Source organism: Suncus etruscus, chromosome X, assembly GCF_024139225.1.
Source record: "Suncus etruscus isolate mSunEtr1 chromosome X, mSunEtr1.pri.cur, whole genome shotgun sequence".
In the NCBI taxonomy this organism is placed as follows: domain Eukaryota; kingdom Metazoa; phylum Chordata; class Mammalia; order Eulipotyphla; family Soricidae; genus Suncus; species Suncus etruscus.
Genome location: NC_064868.1, coordinates 18,010,073 through 18,018,746, shown reverse-complemented (window position 1 = coordinate 18,018,746; position 8,674 = coordinate 18,010,073). Strand labels below are relative to the sequence as shown.

At 39.2% G+C, this 8,674-nt stretch overlaps 1 non-coding gene across 1 annotated transcript; it reads right to left on the bottom strand.

Annotated features, from left to right (window-relative positions):
* Positions 1–7,116: 7,116 nt before the first annotated feature.
* On the bottom strand, positions 7,117–7,282 carry LOC125999971 (U1 spliceosomal RNA). The gene has a single exon (XR_007492390.1). It is a non-coding gene; the product is annotated as a U1 spliceosomal RNA (small nuclear RNA).
* Between the last annotated feature and the right edge of the window lie 1,392 nt (positions 7,283–8,674).

Genomic DNA, 8,674 nt, shown 5'->3' with positions numbered 1-8,674 from the left:
TGTCCCATTTTGTTTACATGTTCCCTCAGAATGTATGTGTTTTGAATATTATAACCATTACATCAACTCTACCCTATAAAATAAAACCCAGGAGTTTTGAGGTCACCCTTTGCACTGTATCTCTTACCCCCCACAGACAAGTCTGAAGAAGCAGGATAGCAGCCAAGAATTAATAAGCCAAGCCAGTGAGGAGCTAGTCTGTGCTTTGAGGTCTCCCTCCAAAGGCCAAGCCAAATCTCTCTTTTCTTTATTATTCCAAAACAAAATCCACAATAGCAGGGTAGGGCAGGGCAGAGTGATCCTGGGCGTTTACATATCAAAGGTGGAGGTTATGGGGAAGAAGATGGGAGAAAGCCTTTTTTGGGGGGTTATTTGCTTGGTGTCATCTTATACTACCCACTATAGATACCCATATTTTGGAGTTCTTTTCCTGAAATCCTTTGTTAGGGTTCAGAAATTGAAGGATGAGACCACACAAAGTGCAGTAGAGTTTAAACTTTATTTCACCTGCCAACAGCTCCTAACTGACCGGTAAGTGTTCTCTTCCACGAAGGATGAAAGAACCCTGCCCAAGGTCATGAATGGGATTATATAGTATAGGGATATAGGGAGGTCCAGCTTTCTGATGATCTTGAAAATAATTGGCTCTTGTCTAGTAATACTTTCTTACTGCTCCTTTGTCCTTCCCAGATAGGCTACCTGGTATTGCCAGGCTTCTGAAGCCCCACCTTGTATAGCCCACAACATGTGGTCCTTACAAAATGGTGTTTCTTCCTGCTCAGAATCTAAGAAGCCTGTCATGTGGCTTTTATAAAGTGGCATTCCTCCTTATTAAGAATTCAGGTCCCAACATCTTGTGCTTATTTTTACATGGACTTTGTGGTACTTTTCCCAATTCATCTGGATTACATTTTTCTAGCCAATATCTTTAAGCACTGTGATTACAAACATGTTTGTAGTTGGGTTTCAGTTATAAAAAATGAACACCCAAGGCAGGAGAGATAGCATGGAGGTAGGGCACTTGCCTTGCATGCAGAAAAACAGTGCTTCAAATCCTGGCATCCCATATGATCCCCCAACCCTGCCAAGAACGATTTCTGAGAGTAGAGCCAGGAGTAACCCTGAGTACTGCCAGGTATGACCCAACCCCCCTAAAAAGAAACCTCATCTTCAGTGCAACATTCCCACCATTAATGCCCCCCCCATTTCTCTCCTTCCCCACCTTTTGCCTGTATTCCATGCAGGCATACTACTTCTCTTTCTCACTACCATTGTCATGATAATTGTTGGTGTAGTTATTTCTCTAAGTGCACTCACCACTGGCCAAAGTTTTATGTCAACTACAATCGCCTTCTCTTTTCCTTACTCTGTATCTTTAGTTCCTTCCCTTAATTTGCCTTTGTTACTACAAGACATTCATGATGAAATTGTGTAAATTGTGTACTGGGTTTACATAGTTTCTCTCTTGTAGCTCAAAATTATTTTGAGTTTTTGTACTGTTTGATTTAAGATAATAGTGAAGATGTAATATTTGTGTAAGTCTTCATTTTATTTTTGATGGCTTCTATAAATTTTTGTAGATAATTTGGGAGAAAGCTCTAGGTGGTCAACTTAATCTTCTGTTCACATATGTCTGATTCCTAGTGGCATTTTAACTTACATAAAATATACCTATTTGGGGTCCAGAAGGTTATACTCTGGTGGATGGAGTTTGACACTATTGGTGGGATTGATCCTTAAACATTGTATATCTGAAGTACTGAAGTACTTTGTATACCACCGTGGCTTCAATAAAAATTAAAATATATATACCTATATATTCATGTATATATACACATATGTGTAAAACTTTGTACGTAACTACCAAGGTACATGTCTCATTTCATTCTCTGTCACTAGTGCATGTATTCTGTAGTGACAAAATGAATCAAATTACTCTTTCAACATATATTTAGTTCCTTATCTAGAATTGAACATGAGTTTGTAGATGTCTTCTCAGCTTTGTTCATTATTCCTTACCCTGAAGCAGGCTCACGAAGATGGACCAAAAGGCCATTCCCACACTGCTGGAGCTTGCAATAAAGTCTCTGCTGAGTAATGAGCCTGCAGCAATCCAAGCCCTGAATGAACTACCAAGAGACATCTTTGTTCCTTTGTTTACTTGTGCATTCTTGGGAAGAAAGAAAGAAATGCTAAAGTCAATGGTGCAAGTTTGGCCATTTTATTGCTTACATATTGGAACATTAAATATAGAAGAAACACCTTATGAAATTTTGGGAGCCATGGTGGATGGTCTTCATCTCCCCCCTGCCCAGGACTCTTCCCCATGGTAAGACTGATCCAGCAGTCACAAAGTAAATCAGCAGGAGGGCATGCTGGATATTGGCATATGGGAATACCAAGAGTCTCCCGAAATTAACTAGTGATATCTGTTTTGGGTCTCTGTAAGTCTAATGGTCCAAAACTTCGAGTCATATTAAGTACTAAAAGGACTTCTGGGATAATATAGATAGTATTAATTCAGGACATATGATTAGATATACTTTTTGAATAACAACAAGATGGCATGGGCATCCAGACTGGGGATAACCAGAAGTGATTAAGTATGGGGAAAGATGGTATATTTATGTGGAAAAAGCTTGTAGGTAATCATCTATGGAGAGAAATTCAAGGTAATAAAGTTCTATCCCAGCTTTACATCATTGGTTTTACTGGGTTATAATAAAACTTAAGACTTCTCATATATTCTGTCTCCTTTTATTTTTCAGGGGTTCAAAACTGAGGATCCTGGATTTAAGGCAGGACTGGGACCATGGAATAGTATGCACATACAGGGTCAAATACCCTTTTTGTTCACAGCCTTGTGCTTATGCTCAACACTCCAACTGTCCAGTAAACGAAGCACAACACAATTTAAATTGTGTTGAAATGGTTACTTCCGAATCTGAGCCTCTGCCAGTCAGGAGACACATTGAATTAGTGGTGGATATTTCTTTCGATTCTACCTTAAGTATAAAGCAATTTCTTTTTTTCCTTAAGAGTAAGATTGAACAGAGCTTTGGATCTTTGCACCTATGCTGCCGAAATTTACAACTTGATCATTTTTCAGCTCCCACAAATAGCCTACAGATCTTGGATCCAGCATGCATCCTTCAGCTAGAAGTGAATCTGGGTCTCCTAAATGAAGTAACCACCATTTTACCTCAATTGAGCCACCTAAATAGCCTTACTCTGAATTATATTCCCTTTACATTTTGTATGGGGAGGCACTTCAAAAACTTCCTTACCTGGCTTGGGCAGATGAACAACCTCAATGAGCTCAACTTATCTTTTTTCTGCATTAGAGATCAACTGCACAGACTGCTCAGGTAACGGGGTGGGGAAAGGTAATAGCCTATGCACAAATACTCCTTAGATCCAATTTTTTTTCTACCTCAGCCTGTGAATTTTGGGAGCTTGAAACTTTCCTGACTAGAAAAAGGTGCCTGCCTTTTGATCAGGAAAATAAGCAGCTTAAAATAGGAAATGGTGCTCATTCATTTCTTCAGTTAGACATTCAGCCATATGCAGACACTAGCTATTACAAGTTTACTGCTACAATAATTTAAAATAGTTCTTCCTTGTTATATAATCTTTTTGAGAGAGAACAGAGTGATTTAGATGCAAACATGTATTTTGTTGTTGTCCTGAAACACATCTGCATTAGTTGGTCACAATAGTTAACACTCCCAAATAACTTTATTACTGTAGTTTCCTCAAGGCTTAAACTTTGACTATAGACGTTGTCATCTGGGGACTAATGAAATGGAATTATTAGTGCTTTCTCAGACTTATCTTCACCAAATATAATAGAATCCACCATTAATTGTGTGGGGTATATAGTTTTTAACCATATTAAATTAATATTTAATTTAATTTGATATTAAATATAAATTAATATAGTTTTAACCATATTAAAGCTTAAGATATTGTGTCTCAGAATGGTAAAGTAGCCAACCCAAAGTCATAAAACTGTAAAGTCTGCCTGCAAAGCCATTTTTGGTAATATTTCTATTGGCAATGGTGTACAAATTATTTTACCTTAGAAACTCTAGTAGTTTTAACTTAGTGTTCACTGATCTGGTCCAATATTTCATTATGCTGGAATAATCTTTCATTATTTCTTTACAGAGTTCTGAGACCTCAGCTGGAGATATTGAGTCTGTCTTGCTGTTACCTTTCTGCCAGGGATATAATTTTTCTATCCCAGAGCTCTCAGGTCGCCCACTTAAAGGTACTGAATTTGAATCATAATAAAGTAATATGGGAAGTTTATGAGCCCGTAAAGACTCTGCTAGAGAGGATCTCTGGCACCCTTCAGTGTCTGGAGTTGAACAACTGCCATATAACCGATTCTGCTCTTTCTTATATTCTTCCAGCCCTGAGCCACTGCTCATGCCTCAAAGACTTTAGTTTTCATAGCAATCTTATCACAATACCTGCACTAATGAACGTTCTGCAATATTTAATAGCTTTGACGGAGCTGAAGTGTGTGATTTTGCCTATCCCTATTGATTGCTATGAACAAAGGAATATTAATGGTATTTTGGACCAGGAGAAACTTTTAGCAGTGCATAACCAAGTGAAGTTTATGCTACAAGCAGCAGAGAGAGAAGACTTGTACTGGACCACTTTTCCTCAGGAAATTTCACAACAAAGAGAATTGCATCACCACTGACATTTAGCTATCAACATGTTGTTGCCGGTCTGTACCACCAGTGGCTCATAGTTGTATGTGGCTTAATTAACACGATTTGCAGTCCCAGGGTAAATAATTTGTTTATTTTCTAATTTTTTTATTTTTACGATTTTTTTTACTTTTTAACTTGAAAATAGATGCTTATGATACTGTTAGTAATCATTACAAAGCCACACCCGTCACCAATGTTTCATCTCCTTCCATCAAGGACCTCAACACCTCTCATTTTCACACACACCTCCAACTGAATTGAGAAAATCAATTCTCGCTTTACTGTCGCCTTTGGACTTTTATTGCTATCTCGCTGTGCTTCTTTAATTCAGGATCAACATCTTAAAGAACTTGAAGCCAAAGTTTGTACATAAGTAAATTATTATTAAAGAACTATGCTCAGGTATGGAGCAATAATACAGTGGTAGGGCTCTTGTGTTTTACACAGCTAACACAGGTTTGATTCCTAGAAACAGATACAGTTATCTGAGTAATCTCTCACTGAATGCACAACTAGAAGTATGCCCTGAACACCACTGCATGTCGAAGGAAGCAAGAAAGGAAGGGGTGGAGGAAGGAAAGGAGGAAAGAAAAGAGGAAGGAAAGAAGGGAGGAAAGGCAGGGAAGAAGAAAAGGAGGAAGGAAGGAAGGAAGGAAGGAAGGAAGGAAGGAAGGAAGGAAGGAAGGAAGGAAGGAAGGAAGGAAGGAAGGAAGGAAGGAAGGAAGGAAGGAAGGAAGGAAGGAAGGAAGGAAGGAAGGAAGGAAGGAAGAAAACACAAACCTTGCATAATCCAAGCTATCCTATTTATGCTCTTAGTTGTTTTACCTAATATTGCTTAAATGTTACCTCCTAAAATAGGCTTTCTATTACCTATATTGGTCATTTTACTCTACTGCTGTTCTCTTAAGTTACCAGTTTCATTTTCTTCATGTTACATAACATATTGGATGTCTTTGCTTCCTATGTTTTTTCAGTAGAGCTGTATTGTTTAGTAAGGTACACACTAGGCACAGGTGCTTAGAAACAGATGTGCCTACTCTAAAAAGTCATGTGATCTAAAGTTTAGTGCATAATTTCCCTCCAAGATTTACTAAGACACAAAGGATGGAGCACACCTGTATACTCATCATAATGTCATGTTGAAAGGATAACCACTGTCAAAGCCATTAAAGAAAAACTATTTTGGTGGCAGGAGCAATAGCACTGCAGCATGGCATTTGTCTTGCAGGCAGCCTATCCAGTATGGATGGTAGTTTGAATCCCGGGGTCCCATATGGTCCCCCAAGTCAGGAGCGATTTCTGAGCACATAGCCAGGAGTGACCCCTGAGTGTCACCGGGTGTGGCCCAATCCCGCCCCCACCCGGCAGCACTTGGGTTACTCCTGCCTCTATGCTCAGAAATCGCTCCTGGCAGGCTTGGGGGACCATATGGGGTGCTGGGACTTGAACCACCGTTTGCAAGGCAAATGCCCTACCTCCATGCTATCTCTCTGGCCCCCCAAAACATTTTTAGTATATAATTTATCTGATAAATTTATTGCTATATTGTAAAGGCATGGTAAGTATAATTTCAAGCACAGTGTTTGTTATTTTAAATGTTTGAAGGCTGTACTTTTAAGAGGTAGAAAGAAGAGTGTCAGAATAAGCACATGTTTGTTTTATGTTGAAATGATGACATAGGCATTCTAAAGATTTGGCAAACAAATCATTTTGTCTTGTGTATATCTTATAATGATAAACTATTTCAAAGCTAAGAACTAAGGATGTAACATTAGTTCTCATTAAATTAGTCAATAGTTTGTTTTTATTTCCACTTTGTAACAACACACTGCATTTAAGACAAAAAATGTTAAAGTAATTAATACATAATTGGTTTATATTGTTTCTTTGCTATAATGTAACATGGCATTTGAATAATTTTTGTCAGGAAAAGGAATGCACAATTGGCTGTTTCTATGTTACATTTTGAAGTAATACATTGCATTTCAAGAACTTACTAAAACACAAAATAGTATCCTTTACACATTTTAATTATATATGTCAAATATTCTTTATACTTTAATTAAATAAAAGTTCTTTAAACTGAGTTCTCCTGTACCCTTTATCTGGTTCTTTTCTTCACTTTTTATTTGATTCATAATATTGGATTCCATACACTGAAACATAAGTTACCTGCAAGTAGAAGCTATTTATCTTTAGCTTGTGAATCATATATTTGATGTACATTCAAAATATTTTAAGGTGCCATGATTATTAAACATAACAGTCTTGTTTGTCATAATAGACTTATTAATCACTTGTTTTAGGCATACAGTATTCCATCATCAGTCCAAATACGAGTGTGACCTTCCCTCCAGTAATGTCCCTTCTCCCAGCCTGACCCTTTTGCAGGCATATGCTAATTTTTTATTCCCCCACTACCACAAATTATGCAGTCGAGTTTCCCACATTTGGGGAAATCGCAGGGGTCAGCACATCCGGAGTGCAATGGATAAGTATGCCCTGGGGAAATCACCTTCGTAGTCATGGTATCTCCCTTGCCAGGTAAGTATGGCATATGCTCATTTATTTAATATTTCTTGCTCCATCAGAGCTTAAATAAATGACAAATGGAATTATCAAAAAAAATCAAGAAAAGTCAATTTGTTATAATTGCTGTTTCTGACCTATGTAAAAATTTAAATAATTTAATACTACATAATGCCTATGCTTATCTAAACAAGTTTTCAACTTCAATATTAAGTATTATATTAAATTTTATTTAGTACTTAGATCAAATTGTAGTAATTACGCCTTCCTAGTCCTGACTATTTTTAAATTCTGTGTTGCACTATAGAGATAATACACTGGGTAGGGCATTTGCCTTGCATGTGGCTGATCTGGGTTTGTCCCCTGTATTCTATGTTGTCACTTCAAGTGTGGCCAGGTGAGGCTCCTGAGTGGAGAACCTTAGAAACCCCTGAACACCTGGATGTGGTCCTAGAACAAAAAAAAATCCTGTGCTAATACATCTTATTATTTAGATGATAGATAATATCTGCCAAAATAAAATTTATTTAATAAAAGTAAAATGTATTGGAGTTTTTGCCAGCATGGGGTTTGTGCCAAAGGCCTATTTAGCCTGACCTAGGAGGGGTGCGGGGCTTTGGTCACCCCAGCACCCTTCCACCTCCTTCCTCAGGAACTCCAGGGCTACCCCTGGGCCACACAGCCAGGGAGCCAGTGAGGTGAGTCCCCATGAGGAGCTTAAAGGTTACCCCAGGCTTTCCCCATTTCCCACCTGGCTCTGGAGGGAGGGTTTGGGTGGGGGCTTTGAAACTCAGGGCTTCCAGCTCTTGAAGGATCTCTCCTTCCTGGGAGCCAGGAGATTTTGCCAGCATGCCAAAGGCCCTTTTATCCTGGCTTCCCGCCCCTCCCCCTGCACTAGGGGGTGAAGGGCACAGGGAGGAGGGCTGGCAAATGTCTGGTTTATGGTTCTCTACCGAATCCTTTCTTGGTCTGGAGGCTAGCTCTAGCAGCATAGGGTTTGGGGAGACCCAGGTGGAAGGCCTTCTCCCTAGCTTTGCTGTGTTGGGAGCCTTGGCAGGACCCAGCTGTCCCCTCTTCTTCCCCCGATGTCCAGGCCTTCCCCAGGTGCCAGCACAGGTGGCCAGAAAAAGATCTGTCTCTAGCTTGGTGGATGCTCAGAGTTGCTGGGTAGCACTAAGGAAGTCACTGGCAACTTCTCATAGGGCTCCATTTTCAAAACCACACAGGGGCTAGTGCCCCCGTGCACACAGTGTATATTTATTGTATTCCCTATCATTAAGGTATGTTATATATGTACAGAATGTCCGTCTTGTATTCTCCCCTTTCCCACACCCCTACAAAGCTCTTTTTTATTCCTTAACTTCCTCACCCCCAGCCATCATTACCCCACATTTACCCTTTTTAACTTCAGTACT